This window comes from Theropithecus gelada, chromosome 13 (genome assembly GCF_003255815.1).
Source record: "Theropithecus gelada isolate Dixy chromosome 13, Tgel_1.0, whole genome shotgun sequence".
NCBI lineage: Eukaryota > Metazoa > Chordata > Mammalia > Primates > Cercopithecidae > Theropithecus > Theropithecus gelada.
The window spans coordinates 5,719,328-5,737,963 of record NC_037681.1 but is presented as its reverse complement, the minus strand read 5'-3'; positions in this window follow the sequence as shown (position 1 = coordinate 5,737,963).

Genomic DNA, 18,636 nt, shown 5'->3' with positions numbered 1-18,636 from the left:
TAGTGTTAGTGCTGGTAGTGATGGTGATGGCAGTGATCTTGGTGGTGGTGGTAGTGATAGTAGTAATGTTACACTGATATAGGTGATGGTGCTGATAATGGTAATAGTAGTGGTGATGACCATTGATGGTGATATAATTGTAATGATGGTGGTGATGGTGATGGTGCTAGTACTGGTAGCAGTGGCCATGATGGTGTTGTCAGTATTCATGGTAGTGGTGATGGTGGTGCCATTGGTAGTGACGGCAGTAATGGTGATATTAGTAGTCATGGTGGTAGTGACGGTGGTAGTGATGGTGGTGTTAGTGGTAGTGCTGGCAGTACTGGTGATAGTGGCAGCAGTGGTGGTGACAGCAGCTTTAGCAGTACCAGTGGTGATGATGGTGGAGCTGATGGTGGTGGTGATGGTGGTGGTGGTGGTGGTTATAATGGTAACAGTATTAGGTATAGACAAGATTCTATTGAAACAAAGATTTATTAAAATGTTATTAATTTCAGGTACTATGGTAAAGAAAATAAAAAAGTAAACCCTTTTTTTGAAAAGCATCTGTATTGGTCCATTTTCACACTGCTGATAAAGACATACCCAAGACTGGGCAATTTACAAAAGAAAGAGATTTAATTGGACTTATGGGTTCCACATGGCAGGGGAAGCCTCACAATCATGGCGGAAGGCAAGGAGGAGCAAGTCACGTCTTACATGAATGGCAGCAGGCAAATGGAGAAACTGTGCAGGGAAACTCCTGTTTTTAAAACCATCAGATCTCGTGAGACCCATTCACTCTCACGAGAACAGCACAGGAAAGACCCACGCTCGTGATTCAATCATCTACCACCGGGTCCCTCCCACACACGTGGGATTTATGGGAGCTGCAAGATAAGATCTGGGTGGGGACAGAGAGCCAAACCATATCAGCATCAGCTTCTAATTCTTTTCTATTTCTCACTGGTATACATATTACAGGCAAAGGCACACAGTAGGTACTAAATAAATGTAATTTAATTTGCCATTTTTTATGTCTTAAAAGAAACAGCTGATCCAGGAAATTCTGTTAAGATATCCCTAAGCCCAAAAGGATAAAATTAGGAGGTGATAAGAAAACTTGCTGAAAAGGTATAAAGGTACTTCAAAATGAAAGGAAAAGAGAGAGAGGAGAGGGGACAAGGAAACCTCTTAAAATCAGGGAGGTGGATACCGCCCTATCCAGGAAGGAAAAGGAAGTAAGAAAAACATGGAGTGCGGAGCCCCTTGCTGACTCTTAACAGTCTTGCAGGGCAGGCTCTGCGACCCGCATTCCACAGAGGAGAAGGAAGGCTCACATAGGCAGAGGCCAAGGCGCTGCAGAAGTCACAGCCCCAGGCCCACGGGGTGCCAGCCTGCCCAGCTGTCTCCACTACCAGCTCTAGACCATCAGCCTGAGGAACCAAGGAATTCCATGGAACAGCCCTTTTGGAAGCACATGAAGCTCTGAGGACTTTAGCCATAAGACTTTAGCTGTAGTATCCAATGTGGTCCTGTTGATGGCATTCATGAAATATGCCTGACAGGGGTTGTTTCTCTTCAGATTTTTGAAACTTCATCATCCAGTTTTGAGGTAGGCAGTGGGACTTGACTCTGAAGGCAGGGCTTGGACTCCAGACCAGATTAAACACTGGCTGAGACAGGGAAGAGACTAAACACCTCTCCACAAGACACGCTCACTGCTGCCATGTCAGTTTACCATTGCCATGGCAACACCTGGAAGTTATCATCCCTTTCCAGGGCAATAACCTGGAAGTTGCCACCCTTTTTCTAGACATTTCTGCATAATCCTCCCCTTAATTTGCATATAATTAAAAGTGGATCTAAATCTGACTGCTGAACTGCCCCTGAGCTGCTACTCCAGGCACACTGCCTATGGGTAGCCGTGCTCTGCGAGGAGCAGTCCCTCTGCTGCTGCTGTGTACTACCACTTCAATAAAAGTTGCTATCTAACACCTCCAGCTCACACATGAATTCTTTCCTGGGTGACACCAAGAACCCTCCTGGGCTAAGCCCCAACTTGGAGCCTTGCCTGCCCTGCATCTGCCTTAGGTTTTCACTCCAAATGGATTGTGGCTAAGACACCAAGTGTTTCATTATGTTCTATTGCAAATCTGAGGCTACGCAAAGAAACAGTGAATATGTGTACATGTGTGTGTACGCATGTGCGTGTATGTGTATGTGTGATTTATTCTGAGGTATTGGCTCACACATTATGGAACCTGAGAAACTCCATAATCTGCCATCAACAAGCTGGAGACCCAGAGAAGCCAGTGGTATAAATCAGACTGAGTCCCAAGGCTAATGATATACATCCCAGACCAAGGGGATAATGATATACAAAGAGCTAATGATATACATCCCAGACCAAGGGGATAATGAACCCAAAGAGCTAATGATATACATCCCAGGCCAAGGGGTGGAGAAAATGAGTTGAGATGCCCCAGTTAAAGTGGTGAGGTAGGAAGAGGCAAGTTCCTCCTTCCTCTGCCTTGTGTTCTGTTCAGGCCCGCAGTGGATTGAATGACACCACCCACACTGGGGAGGGAGGTCTCCCTGAGATAATCACTAATTCAAATACCAACCTCATCCTGAAACATCCCACAGACACATCCAGGAGTGTTCCGTGACCCACACAACCATGTAAAACTAACCATCGTGACAACAAAGAACCAAACTTGCATGAATGGAGTAGACCAAGCGCATGGCCAGGCAGCACTGGTGGAATCCCTGTGCCCGCTTTTGACATTGCTGAGTTTCTTACTGGCCTGCTCCAAGCTGCACACTTGATTACAGAGCATGACCAAAACAAACACAACAAAATACATTTATTCATCCCCTAAGTCACCTCCAGCCACTAAGTCACATAACACAGGTAACCTAGGACAGGTGCTCCCCGCCATTGAGGGCCCTACTCTCCCACCCGACTTACTGGATTTTTGTGATTCAGAAAAGCAAAAGTGAAGTATTTTATTTTTCTGTTTACTTTGCATTTATTTGCCATGGAATAAAGGCAACACATACATATTGATGACAGTTTGGAAAAATTAAAAATTATTTTCAAAACACATGGAAAAAAGTCATTCCTAATCTGACCATCAGTAAACAAGCCCAGTTAACATCTTGGCATTCCCGCCCTTTTTGAGGATGTGTGGGCTTGATGAGGGGTATGAGGAGGGTTACATTTTTTTTTCATAATCAAGCTCAACTTCTCTAAATCAATTTTGATTTTTTATTTAAACTCCATTCACAAGCATTTCTAAACCATTAAATATAAAATAGCACCCATCCATTTAGTCTGTTACAACTTTGTGTTGGGCACTTACTAGTTGTCAGGCACCGGCTGGGGACACAGAGGTAAACAAGAGAGAGAAGTCCCACCCGTACATCTAGAGGTAAAGGTGGGCATTAAACACTCACCATAAACCACGAGAGGGCTGAGTCGGGGAACCAAGAACACACAGAGGGCAAATGTCCTGCGTGCGCAGCTGCTGGTCACCCTCTGTCAGGTCAGCCTTTCAAATACACCGTGCCCACTCTGCATGTGACATGCTGCCTTGGTTTTAGAGCAAATGGAGATTTAAGTGTATTTAGTTATGAGAACTTGCAAGGTAGTTTTAAAACACCCTCTTGTGGTAACAGAAGGGGATCTAAGATGTCTCCAGAGTTTTGGTCAACAGATCAAGCCACTGAAAAACCACCACGAGCCCCACAAAAATGCCTCCTGCTGCATCACCACTCTCCTTCAGCTCAAAGGCTGTGGCCAGAGGAGGGGTCTTGGGGTGCGGGTCCTCCCTGGGAGGGACAGCCCATATGAGGCTGCAGCAGGACCTTCAGGTCATGTCCACCTCCGGCACAGAATGCCATTGAGGTGACCGTCAGGAAGTGCTCTGTGACTTGACGGACACTGATATTTGTGAACACGGAGCACCCAGGAAATATGCTCTGGCTTGAGTGCAGCCTCAATTCTGACATTTCATCCTCAGCAACACAGCTTCAGAGAGGCGGGCCTGCCTGTGTGGCATTAATAATAGTATATGATAAAGCAGACACTGTGCCCTGGGCTGACATTGCAGGCCAGGCCCTGTGCTGAGAACTAAACATTTTTCGAAGAGATCTAATTTAACAGGAGCAAAGGTGGCTAGCAGACCTATGGGGGCAGCTTCTCTAATCAACCTTTTCACACCCCAAAAGGTAAATACCTATGTATTAGCACAACTTAACTCAAAAGCTAACTGGGACAGCATGCCCAGAGTACCTCTATTTTTTTAAAAATTGTGCGTGTCAATAATTTTAAGTAAAGCTGACATTTTTAAATTAATTTTTTAAATTTGTTTTTCATTTCAATTGCTCTAAACCAGGCATGGGCCTGGGCATGGAATGAGCGTTTCACATTTATAGATGAGTCTGAACTCGACACAGTGATCTATAAATAAACTCTTTAAACTGGAGGTCCCAGCCACCTGCACAATGCAGCTGTGGCCTTATGCACAGATACTAACCCCAGCCCCCAGCTCCCAGCCCCCATCTCTTGGCAGCTAACAGCCAACATCGTCTTCTTGGGGAAGAGACTTAGGACACATTGGAAGATCTCCACAAGGCAGGGCACGGGGAGAAACTTGGCTAAAGAGAGAAGCAGTGGTGATACTGGCGATGACGAGGGCAGGCAGGTTACCCCTCTCCTCCACAGTGTGACTCTCAGGCCTGCTATGGACGGAGGGAAGGTACCACCTGCCTGCCAGTCAGAGTGGCTCACCTTGCTGACCTTCAGTGCTGGCCCTTGTGTCAGCTGTAGGATGAGAATTACTCTGCCTGGGCTTGAAGATACCATTCTCTTCTCCACGGACTCATTTGTGAAGCAGAGTTTAACATGTGGCAGCTATTCCTTCCTTTTTTTAATTCATGGAATAACCGTCATGTTTCAAAATGTTCCAAGACCTAGACATGCCACGGAGAAGTGAAGGGTGGGGGCCCATGAGTGTCTCTTATTCCAATAAGAATACAGAGCCGAGATGTTTGAGCGTAAGTAAATTAAAACTTGAGGACAGCCCCGAATAACAAGAGTGGGATGATCAGCGAAAGACACCCAAGAGGAAGGAAACCAAAGTCAATACGAGAAGAGCTGGCCCTGGCCTGACCTTCCCATGGTAACGGTCAAATGCTCTCTGGGCTGGTGACATCAAACCTTCACCATCCCCTCGCCAACCTGTCCCTCACACGATTGCAACACAGGCTGGAGGGAGGGGTGACAGGGCAAGAAAGGAGAGACCCAGCTGCCTCCACTCTCAGTTCAGGGCCACTAGAAGGCTTCTGCCCTGGCAGGCAAGTCCCCGCCCCCACCAAAAAAAAAATGGCAGTGAGCCTCAGTTTACCCAGGAAACTCTTTGGCATCAAGCCCTCCCCACCTCCTCTGACCAACTGGCACCTCCGCCTGGAGGAATCGGCATGGTCCTAGGTGAGGAGGCACAGGAATCAGACTTGGTACCTAGATGGCGACCCTCTTCTCTCTTGGGGACCTGTCGTTTGTGGGAGGCCTTTGCGGAGTGGGATAGCCCCAACTTCCCAGAAGGGAAAAAAACTTTTGTAAAAGTGAGAAACATAAAAACAACTCAGACACACATGAAAGGAAGCTGTAAATTATGAAAAATCTGGTGGTTCTATTTCATTCTGCAACAGTTTAAAAACTGCAAGATAAAAAAGATCAAGATAAAAATAGAAACCTACTGTTACCATGTCTAAGCAAATTATGCCATTCCACCCCCAGCCCTGCAAACATTCTAGGTATGCTCTGCTGGAGGTCACAAACCCAAACGCAGGCAGGGGCTGGTGGTTCAAGGGACAAATACAGAGGCCCAGCAGTCCCAGAGACCCCTGCCCCATGTGCCAGGGGCAGCCACCACTCACCTCTCGTCCACTTGCAAATTTCCAAGAGAGGCAGGAGATCCAGATTTTAAATCTCCTGCTTTGAAATATTAACAACTAACTTTTTCCAGCATTTAAACACTGCTGGCCAAATAGAACACATCTAGAGGCAGATTTGTCCAGCAGCTCCTCTCTTTCCCCGTTTGCACCCTGTATTCTAAACCTCTGTGGTATTTCTAGTTGAGGTCAGATAATTTTGTTTTTCTAAGAGCCAGGCTTGGCTCTGGTACACATCTGGCAGAGCCATACGTTGGCATCACTTTTTGGGGGAGGACAGTTTGGCAGCATTTATCAAAATCTGAAATATCTTTCTATCCGTCCATCTCACTCCTGGAAATCTATGCTAAAGACACACTTCCTCAAGGGTACAAAGATATAGACACACAGAATGATCCACAGGTTTGTTTTTTGAAATAAAAAATTGGAAAAAAAAAACCAATTTAAACGCCCTTCAATAAAAGGATGTCTAAATAAATCCTGCTATCCCTGGGCCATCAAATGCTACCCAGCCATTAAATGAAATGACTTGTGCCAGGCACGGTGGCTCACGCCTGTAATCCCAACACTTTGGGAGGCCGAGGGTGGGCAGGAGTTCAAGACCAGCCTGGCCAACATGGTGAAACCCCGTCTCTATTAAAAATACAAAAACTTAGCCAGGCATGGTGGTGCATGTCTGTAGGCCCAGCTACTCAGGAAGCTGAGGGAGGAGAATCACTTGATCCTGGGAGGTGAAGGTTGCAGTGAGCCAAGATCTTGCCACTGCGCTCCAGCCTGAGTGACAGAGTGAGACTCCATGTCAAAAAAAAAAAAAAAAAAAAAGGCTCAGATCTGAGCATATTGACATGAAAAGATGTCCATGGAATGTTTTTGTTAAACTAGCCACAGAAGAATATGCCTATGGGGGCCCCGGTTGTGTTAAATGGAATGCTCGAATATTTGCATGTTTGTGTACAAATGTAAAAAAATCTGGAAGGACAGTCAACAAATTATGAACCATGCTTATGGAAAGAGTAGGTTATAGGGTGATTTTTACTTTACAAGTTAAGTGATTGACTCATTATTTTTGTAACTAGTGTATTTTATTTGAAAGTGAAACATAAAACTTCTCCACTGTGCTCTTCCAGGGATGGAGTCTGGAAGCCCTCAGAATGGTCCTGCATTGGGCATACGCTTTCCTACAGCCTCTAACAAAACTAGACTTCCCCAAACTCCTGATAATAGAACTGCTTACCTTTATACCAAGAAGGCTGGGAAGACACTCATATCTGCATGTGACCTGTGCCCAGGCAAATGGATTCATGCTGTGAAACCAAAGTTCTTAGGAGATTGTCTAGAATGAAAAAAAAGAAAAAACCATGTCAGCAAGGCCTATCGTGGTACCGTGAGTGCTGAGTGTGTCTGTGACCGTACCAAGTGTGCTTTCCTTATTGAGGAGCCGAAAATCGCTGGGAACATCCCAAAGGCCCAAATACAGAACCAGAGAGCTAAATTTAAAATAAATGATGAATAAATAAATAAAACTTTTTTGAGTAATAAAAAAAAAAAATCCAAAGGCAAAAACACACACACACACACAAAAATCCATTGTCTGAAAAACAAGAGATAAACTGAAACCAGTTTAAATGCAAGCCTAAACTATAAATTATGTAAGTATCAATGTTTGGACTCAGTGCTGTGGGCTCAGATATTCACCATCAGCAGTGAGGTATTTCTATTTCCCTCCAAAAAAGGTCATGCATAGTAACTACATACCTGGACTAAACCCGTAGAGATCGTCTTGCACGTGGTCCCTGAGGCAGGGTGTGCCCTGCAGCTCCACATGGACAGCAGAACGGTGGAGAGAAGTGAATATCCACTGACAGCAGTGCAATAGGCTGAATGCATGTGTCCCCCAAGAATCCATGTGTTGAAACCCAATCCCCAATATGATGGTATTTAGGAGGTGGGGCCTTTTGGAGGGGATCAGGTCGTGAGACTAAGATCCTCATACAAGGGATTAGTGCCTTTATAAAAGAGGCCCCAGAGAGCTCGCTCACTCCTTCCACCACGTGAGCACACAGCAAGAAGGCGTCAACTGTGAACCAGGAAGCAGGCCCTCACCAGTCGCCAAATCTGCCGGCACCTTGATCTTGGACTTCCCAACCTCCAGAACTGTGAAGAATAAATTTCTGTTGTTTATAAGCCACCCCAGATGGCATTCTGTTACAGAAACCCAAATGGATTGAGACAGGCAGAATGGAGAAGTAGAATACGCCTTGGTCAGCAGTTAAAGGGAACAAGCTAGTACAAACTCCAGGAAGATACAGATGACAGTGATGAGCTAAAATACACAAATAAGAAAAACTTCTGCACCTGCAAAGAAGTCCTGTCCCACAAGTTGAACCAGCTTCTAGTCCAGGCTTTAGATAAATATCCATTTCTTGGAGTTAAAGAAATGCAGGATCAGGGCTCTACAACACTCCAAGAGCAAAAGGAGACCCCTGAATGGGGGCTGTTTTCCAGGCAGGTGATTGGTTCCTTTGCTTTCATGGAATAAAAATAAAACAGGGGAGGGAAGGATGCTCCACACACAGCATTTGGACTCCAATTCACACAGACCAACCAAAAACGATATTTTTAAGACAGTTACGGAAATCCGACTACAGATGGTAAGAAATTCTCACTGTTTTTGTTACATTTGATAGTAGCTTTGTGGCTATGTAAAAAAAAAAAGTAAACATTGTAGCATTGCACACAGCTGTTAGGATGAAATGACAAGATGACTAGGATCTGTGATAAAACACTTCAGCAAAGAGGATAGGAGGAAAGTAAGCAAATGTGGTAACATCCTAAGAACCACAGATGCTGAGTGGTAGGCATAAACTACTCTGCTTTGGCTGTGTGTGTGAACTGTATGGACAAGTATAAAAAATGGGCTGGAGGAGCACACACCTGTAGTGAGTAGGCTGCCTCTGGGGCAGGAGCCCGGGGAGTGGGGACAGCCAACGAGACTCCCACCTCTATACAATGCCTTAATATAGCATGAAAACAAAGACCCAAGGCAAGAATGACGAGACAGTACTGATGACCGAATCCCTGCGGTACAAGCACAGGGACTGGTGTGTTCTCTGTGCTTCTGTGTATTACTTTAGTTTTTCACGATAAAATAACTTCAAAACAGAAGGCACCAGGAAGATGAAACAAGAGTTTATGCAACCCATGGGAAGATAGAGCCCCTGGAGCCGAGGATGTGGGACCCGCTTGGCTCATGGAGCTGCTTGCCAGGAAGGCCCAGAAACTCAGCATTTGGTCACACAGGTGACTGCGGCTTTGACCACACTAACTGCTGGAGTACCACGGCCTTGGGAGCACTCTGGGGACACCAAACCACATACGAATATATATGGCCACGTTTGACAAATGGAGAGAAACCCGGACTGCTGGTCAACCTCCACAGACCTGAACAACGGGTTTCGTAGTCAAGTGTCTAAAGCTGGGCTGGTATGGGGACTTTCTTCTTTAGGAATAGGCTCATTTCCTTCAATATCATTGATTATTGATTGTTATTTAAAAGCTCCATATAGCCGGGCACGGTGGCTCAAGCCTGTAATCCCAGCACTTTGGGAGGCCGAGGTGGGCGGATCACGAGGTCAGGAGATTGAGACCATCCTGGCTAACACGATGAAACCCCGTCTCTACTAAAAAATACAAAAAACTAGCCGGGCGAGGTGGCGAGCGCCTGTAGTCCCAGCTACTCGGGAGGCTGAGGCAGGAGAATGGCGTGAACCCGGGAGGCAGAGCTTGCAGTGAGCTGAGATCCAGCCACTGCAGTCCAGCCTGGGGGACAGAGCAAGACTCCGTCTCAAAAAAAATAAAATAAAATAAAAGCTCCATACATTTAGCCATTCAATAACTATTTAGCAAGTGCCTGCTCCTTACCAGGTATTCAGCTCCCATACAAGAGTGGCGGATACCAAGCTACACAGCTGGGCATCATCCTAGCCAGCCAAAGCCTGCAATAGGAGCCCCACCTGGGTGCCCACCCATCCCTCCCCCTCCCCCTGTTATCTGCAAATGGGGTGATCAGAGCACCTGCGGAGGGAGAGCCAGCTAATTACCTTCAAGCCCTTAGACCAGTGTTTGCCTCACAGAAGCCTCCAACTACTACTATGGGCCTGGCCCCACGGACCCTGTCCTTGTCCTTGTCCTGTCCTTGGGAGCTACCCTGAATGCCCCTTTTTAACAAGGTCTGCCTTCCCTGGGGGTTTGGAGTCGTTTCGACGTAGCAGCCTCGGCCCCAAGCTCACCTCTAAGGGAAAGTCCAGGGCTCACTTCCATCTGAGTTTCAACAACAAAAACATCCTAAGAGAGATCACAGATGTATTCAGGAAAATTTCAAAGAAAGAAGACCACAGAGAATCATTGATTTAAAGTGATAGAGGGAGAAGGTAGAAAATGACAAGCAAATTAAGGAAACCCAAAATAAAACCAGCAAGAATGTATATCCTGAGTAGGATTTTACATATATATATGTACACCTCCTTCTCGGGACTTTGCTGATTTTCATTTTTCTTCAAATGTGAGCTTATATTACCTTTATCTTTAGAAAATATAGGTTTAAAAAGCCTATCCATTCAAAGTGAATTGTGGTGATCAGATTTCACCTGTTTTTCATTCACAACAGTTTGACACAGAATAGGGATTGGAACCGTCATTAACCGCATAGAACCAGGTGCCTCCAAAACTGCACTTGGGGGATATCATTATGTGCAGCAAATTAAACCAGGCCAGTTCAAGGTTACAGAAAGCGTTCCACAGACCGGGGCACCTGGTGACAGAACCTGAACCACGCGGGAAGAAGTGTTTTCAGCTGTGCATAGCAATCACAGCTAGAAGAGTCACATTCTGATTGCTTTAAAAAGACACACCTTTTCCTGTTTTAAATCAGCAGATGCAAACGTAAAACACCAGCCTGTCCATGCCGCAGCTTGGTAACAGTCAGGATGGGCCTCAAGAAAAGTCCTGATTGTAGTTCTGTGCTGAAATGGAGACAAACAGAAGATTCTCCTGGGTGGGGGCTTAACAGCCAGAACTGCCCTGCCTCCCCCACCTCCTCCCTGAATCTAGTCCTTTGCTTCTCTTCTCCTAAGCAGTCACGGCTCATTTTCAAGTGCCCCGAGGAAGCCTGTGTTCCTTTGATCTAATGATGCTGAGTCAGGGGAGTAAGCAGATGAGGAATAGAAGGAGAAAGCACCATCAGGGGTGGAAGGACCAGGGCAAGGTTGCCTTGGGAAATGGAGTGACTTTCTAGGTATTTGATAAACCAGAAACAATGTGATCTATGTGCACTACATTTGATGATTTGTAAAATGCAAAAGCCATGCATTATTCATGCAAAATGAGTAATCCACCAACTGGTTCCCCAGGATCAGGCACCAAGCTTACAAGGACACTTTGATTCCTTAGAGTAGCTCAGCCAGCAGGCAGCAGCAGCTCCACGACACCCCCAGGAAAACCCAGGGTGGGGGCAGAGGGACCATTCCAGCCCACGTCTGCCAGGTTCCAAAGCAATCCCCTTGTCACAGCTCTATATGCAGCTGCAGAATGTTAACATTAAGATAAAAAAAAAATAGCAAAACTGATTGCAGAACAAAAACCAAATTTTGGGCTTACAGTTAACTATCAGTTCATGAGAGTAGCGAGCTTTGTCTGTTTCATTTACTCCTGGGTCCCCAGGCCTCAAAAGGAAAGCATCACACTCAAGAAGACATTAAATGAAAAGGACACAAAGCTCAAAAGCCACAGACTTGCATCATCGTTTTAAAAATCACAGATATCTGTTGAAATGAGTGCTGCCATGTGCATTTGTGACGATTCAATGCCGACGAGAGGCTTCTTGGTGACAGTAACCACCGGGACATATATCCTGTATCAGATGAGATGGCAGTGGTGTAGAATGCATCGGTCACACCAATGCTGTTCTAGTCTTGCACCGAGAACTGAATTTTTCAGGTGAGCAGTTGAAAAAAATTAAATTCTCCCCCCCAAAAAGATACCGCAGCAAGCACTGTATTTGCTTAAGTTTAACCTGCACCAGAGGATTCTTTTTTCATTTTTTAGAGACAGGGTCTCACTCTGTCACCCAGACTGGAGTGCGTGGCATGATCATAGCTCACTGCAGCCTCAGACTCCTGGGCTCAAATAATCCTCCACCTCAGCCTCCCAAGTAGCTGGGACCAAAGGCACCTGCTACCATGTCTAGCTATTTTTTTATTTTTATTTTTGTAGAGATGGGGTCTCACTATGTTTCCCAGGCTGGTCTTGAACTCCTATTCTCAAGCGAATCTCCTGCCTTGACCTCCCAAAGTGTTGGGATTATAGGTGTGAGCCCCATACCTCACCCCTCACCCCACCTGAACAATTCTGAGTTGTTTGTCATCCCTACTACCCTCTATGAAGAGGGCCCTGCACCCTGGACAGCAGTGGGTTCCACTGAGCCCCACGGCAGGCCTGGGATGTGAGGTGGGAATAGGAGCAGGGGCAGGGCTGAACGGCATCTGGTAGTCAAGGATGGAGACTTCCCAGTTGTGCTGAGGGTGGTCTGGGCAGGGACATGAGTGCTGTGACTGATAAACCTCCACGCTCAGAGACTTCTCCCGATGAAAGTTCTTTCTTGCTCACAGGCAGTCCAAGGTGAGTGTTCAGCAGGCAGCCTTCCACACAGTGTTTCAGGGATCCAGGATCCTTCCAACTCGTGGTGGCCTCTGGCCAGTAGACAACCACTTAAGTAAGGCAACCCACATCACGTCCAATCCGATCTCACTGGGGGGAACTGGTCAAGGGGCCCCATCTAGAGGGAAGGGAGACTGGGGACATGACCCTTGCCGAGGGAGCTGCAACCATCACAACTCCATACAACAGGAGAGGAGCAACAGCCTCCTCTGGTGGGGATGAAGGAAGCCCTGGAGGATGAGAGAAGCCACTGAGGCTAGGCTGGGCTGGGAAGGCGTCAGAAAGAGAGCCCTCCAGAGTCCAGCGAGGATGTGTCAGCCAGTGGCTGTGATGATATGAGGGCAACTTCCTTTACATCCTCCCTAGAAAACTCTCAGTGATGTTTTATGGGGGATAGCTAGAAAGGCACTGAGTTCTGTCTTAGCTCTTGCATGAAGAAAACTACAAATACTGGAGCTAGCCTGCATCAAACTTACATTACATGAATGGACAACCCCAACTTCAAGATAGCCTGATGCTATGCATGCAAATTTCAATACTATCATGTATCTTGCAATTGTGGTCCTGAAATTAGTATCCACATTTTGCACATCTGGAGTTTGAAATATACATTGTAAGAAAGGTGTACTGAGTTCACAGGTGTTCCTCCAAAAATTCAGGTCTATCTGGAACCTCAGAATGTGTCCTCATTTGGAAATAGGGTCTTTACAGATATAATTCATTCAGATGAGATCATACTGGAATAGGGTGAGCCCTAAAATGCAATATGACTGGTGTCTTTATAAGAAGTGGAGAGACACACAAAGAAGAAGACTTTGTGAAGACCAAGGCAGAGAGATCGGAGTGATGCAGCTACAAGCCAAGGAACACCAAGAATTGCCAGCAGCAGGTAAAAGAGGCAAGGAAGGATCCTCCCTTACAGCTTTCAGAGGGAGCATAGCTCTGCCAAGACCTTGATTTCAGATTCCTGGCCTCCAGAACTGTGTAAGAATAAATGCCTGTTGGTATAAGCCACCCAGTTTGCTTCCTAGGGCTGCTTGGTTACAAATCCTCATACAGTAGGGGAGGTTCAGAAGGCAAAGTTAGTAAAAATGAGTATGGAAGAAGCATAGCTATCAGTGGCTCTTCCCAGTCTATCCCCACATCTCTCCTTAGCACTGGACATTTTTCCAACAGACTGTAAGTCTCCCCAACCAATTGTCTTCAAGCATGTCAAATACATCAAGTTTAGAACCCTTCTCATGCCTCTTCCAACCACGGTCTCTGTGAGCCCTCCTTCCTGTTTCTCCATCTGCTCACATGTCCAGGCTGGAACCCTTACAGTCAAGCTCACCTCCTCTTTCTCTCACACCTCCCACATCACACCCATCACCCAGTCCTCACCTCTGCCTCCAGGTTCCCTTCTCTGATATGGGCCTTAGCAATCACCTCCACATGGTCCCTGCTGTCTGGTCTCTCACTTGGCAATGCTTCTTGCACGCCCCCACAGACCGTGTGTGCTACACCTCCAATGGGAATATATGCTCCAGCTTAGACATGTCTGCTCACCCCAACTACCCCCTAACCTACCAATGTGTTAAAGTCTAGACCCCTCAAGGACATACAAGTCAAGAACGTGACTTGGGTCACTTAAATTGCCCCATTAAATCCACTCTAAAGTTAGGTCCAGGCATTAACCCATCTAATAGGCAAGAGCGAGGAAAGATGAAGTTACAAACAACTTGAGGTGAACTGTGCCTACAAATTTAGCTAGTTCTGTTGAAAAGCTTCAACTCAAGATTGGAGAATAAGACATGAATTCTCGCAGAAGTCAGAGATCTGTTCCCCTGTTAAAATACTAAGTTCGTCATAATAATTATGGCATAATAATAATAATGAATGATGTTGGGTTATTTGAAAATGAGGTTGGCCGGGCGCGGTGGCTCAAGCCTGTAATCCCAGCACTTTGGGAGGCCGAGACGGGCGGATCACGAGGTCAGGAGATCGAGACCATCCTGGCTAACATGGTGAAACCCCGTCTCTACTAAAAAATACAAAAAACTAGCCGGGCGCGGTGGCGGGCGCTTGTAGTCCCAGCTACTCGGGAAGGCTGAGGCAGGAGAATGGCGTAAACCCGGGAGGCGGAGCTTGCAGTGAGCTGAGATCCGGCCACTGCACTCCAGCCTGGGCTACAGAGCGAGACTCCGTCTCAAAAAAAAAAAAAAAAAAAAAAAAAGAAAATGAGGTTAAGCCTTGCAGGTTTACAAGATCATCCATGGAAAGTACCATCACTGAGATCTCTTCAGAGTCTTTAAAGTCCGTTCTCAGCTGGGTGCAGTGGCTTATGCCTGTAATCCCAGCACTTTGGGAGGCCGAGGTGGGCAGATCACTTGAGGTCATGAGTTCGAGACCAGCCTGGCCAACAAGGAGAAACCCTGCTTCTACTAAAAATACAAAGATTAGCTGGGTGTGATGGTGCGCGTCTGTAGTCCAAGCTATTTGGGAGGCTGAGGCATGAGAATTACTTGAACCTGGGAGACGGAGGTTGCAGTGAGCCAAGATCATGCCATTGCACTCCTGCCTGGGCAGCAGAGTGAGACTCCGTCTCAAAAACTAAATAAATAAATAAAATAAAGGCCGATCTCATCCAGGTGGGAGTCCCCTAGTGGCTAGAGTTGGGGAGCACAGAGGAATGGAATGTGCCCCTGAGGAGTCTTTCTTCAGAACTCTTCTAAGAAGGGCTACCTCCAACCTGTCTAGGCAATAAAGCTGAATATCATACACCTCTTAGCTAAGCAACTGAGATCTTTAGCAACAGAAATAACATGTAACCAAAAGGAAAGTAAACATGCAACAAATGACACCATTCAGACGCCGCTTCAGTGCTCCTACCCCACTCCCAACATGCAACGTATGACACCATTCAGACCCCGCTTCCAAGCTCCTACCCCACTCCCCACCCTCACCTCCCTTGGTGAGCTTAAGTGTTTAGCCAAATATTTTCAAACCATAATTTTCCTACTGAGCTGGCCAGAAAAACATAAATATCATACTTAAAACACTACCATTGTCTTTACCAGGCACAATTGTTTTAAGGAAATAATAGTTCTTCCCTTAACACACAGTCTTTTTTTCTACAAGAAAAATGGAAGAAACCGAATTTTAGATACAAAACCTATGCCTTTCGGGTTCCAAGTACCCTATCTGTGACAATTCCGACCCACCATGTCAATATAAAAGATGAATCCTGCTAACCCACGTGCACAGGGCTGCACCTCCACCAGTGCTGCTAAGGCTGCAAAGTTCCCCTCTTGTGACTGTATTCATTTTATGTTGGTGCCTATCAAATTATCACAAACTTAACTTCACACATCACCCGTTTGTTACGTACAGTTTATTAGGCCAGAAGTCTGGGTGTGGTGTGCCTGAATTCTCCTGTCAGGGTCTCATGAGACTGAACTCAAAGCATCAGATGAGCAGTGTTGTTTTTTCTAGAGGCCCAAGGGAAGATTCTTCCAAACTCATTTAAGTTGTTGGATGAATGAATTGTAGGACGGAAGTCCCTACAGGACCACAAGGAAACTGAACGCTCCTTGTTGGCAGCCATCCATATTCCCTGCCATTTCTTCTACCCCAGCAATTGAGAATCTCCCTCAAATCCACCCCTTTTATGGTCCAAATATCTTGCACCAACAAGAGCCCAGGCCTTTCTAAGGGCTCACCCAATTAGGTCAGGCTCACCCAGGATAGTCTCTTTTCCTTACAATCAACTTATTTGGGACCTTAACTACATCTGCAAAATCCCTCAATCCATGTTTGACTGAACAGCTGGGAGAAGCTGTGTCTAAGCCAGGGTGGCAGGCATCTTGGGCACCATCTTAGAATTCCACCTACCATAGTGTTTAGCCTTGGTTCACAGGTCTCATTGTCTTCTTTATTCCAAAAGACCAGGAAAGGTTCCCTTTCTTCTAATTATTTCAATATGCTAGAAAATGAAACTTATTTTGGAGCTGACAATCTATTCTGTGGCCAAATTGGCAAAATTTCAGAGACCAAATAAGATCTAGCCTACTCTGAAACCTGTTTGCACAGGGCCTGATATTAAAGTATCTTATCAGTTATTGCTATCATCAGAATAGCAGGGCACCTCCAGAGAATTCAGGCCCCATTCCAGACCTGCTGTTCCAGAATCTGCCTGTCAACAAGATTCCTGATCATTCATATGCACTTTCAAGGGTTTTGGGGGGGTTCTTAATTTTTTATTTCCATAGGTTATTGGGGAACAGGTGGTGTTTGGTTACATGAGTAAGTTCATTAGCGGTGATTTGTGAGATTTTAGTGCACCCATCACCCAAGCAGTGTACACTGCACCCAATTTGTAGTCTTTTATCCCTCACTCCCTTCCCAACCTTTCCCCTTGAGTCCCTAAAGTCCATTGTGTCATTCTTATGCCTTTGCATCCTCATAGTTTAGCTCCCACTTATGAGTGAGAACATATGATGTTTGGTTTTCCATACCTGAATTACTTTGCTTGGAATAATAGTCTCCAATGTCATCCAGGTTGTTGCAAATGCCATTAATTCATTCATTTTATGGCTGAGTAGTATTCCACTGTATATATACATATACCACAGTTTCTCTATCCACTCATTGATTGATGGGCACTTGGGTTGGTTCCACGTTTTTGCAACCGTGAATTGTGCCGCTATAAACATGCATGCCTGTGCACTTTCAGGTTTGAGGAGCATTGGTGTCAACCACATGCCCAAGGACCAGAAATAAGTCATTTTTCTCTGGAAAATGCACTGAAGATGCGGTGAAGATTAAACAGCATGTCACCCCCTCCTCCACACAACTCACATTCACCCCTGCCCAGGCCAAGCCTTGGTAATGGATTAGGTCCATCCTATATCTAGTGTTATGGTTTAAATGCATGTGTCCCTTCACAATTCATATGTTGGAACCTGATCCGCAAGGTGATGGTATTAAGAAGTGGGGTCCTTGGGAAATGATCAGGCCAGGAGGGCTCCACTCTAATGAATGGGATTATGCCCTTCTAAACGAGGCCTCAGACAGCTGTCACCCCTCTTCTGCCCCTCTACCCTGTAAGGACACCAAGATGCCGCCATCTCTGAGGAAGAGGCTTTCACCAGACACTGAACCTGCTGACACCTTGATCTTGGACTTTCCAGTCTCCAGGACTGTGAGAAATAAACTTCTATTACCTGTAACTTACCCAGTCTGTGGTATTTCTGTGGCCTAAACTAAGACATCTAGCCAAGCTAGAGGACTCTCTTAACTTAGGCGATAGTTCCCTAAAATCGTTCCCATGTCCTGTGTTGCAAGCCTGAAGCTGGTGACTGAGGTGAGGCGAGTACAGAGCTGACCCAGTGGCCAGTGGGCTGTTTAGGGACCTTCTCTGTGACCCAGCATAATAAGCACTGCCCTCACAGGGTCATAGGTGAGGCAGCTGGCATGGAATCAGTGCCCAGTACAGGGCAGAGAGAGAAAGGAGAGTATGGCAAGGCCACCTTGCCAGCTTTCCAAGTCATCTGAGGCTGGTATTCAGCTCCTCTTTCCAGGACATCTTCCGCCCCCAGTGAATTCTAGGACCCACCATGTGTCCAAAGAACTGGGTACTCTGGGAAGCAGCCTCTGTCACTGACCCCTTGGGCCTGTCATCATTACTCCACAGCTTTCTGTGTCAGGAACCAGAGGTACATTATTGGGAGGCAGGATGCCTGCACTCTGGAAGCAGTCCTGGGTTCAAATCCTGCCTCCCCACTTTCCAGCCATGTGACAGTTTTGGCATAGTGCTAAAGCTCTCTGACGGATATTTTTCCTTGGGCACCTAATTTTCTTGGTTTGGCTTTCTCTGCCAGGTGGCCACCACTGCCCAGGGCTAGGAGGGCCTTGGTTTTCAACTGCAGCCCCAACTTCCGGTGCTCACTGGGGTCACTCAGGGACACTGACTGATAGAGGAACACTCTCCGGGATCTCAGA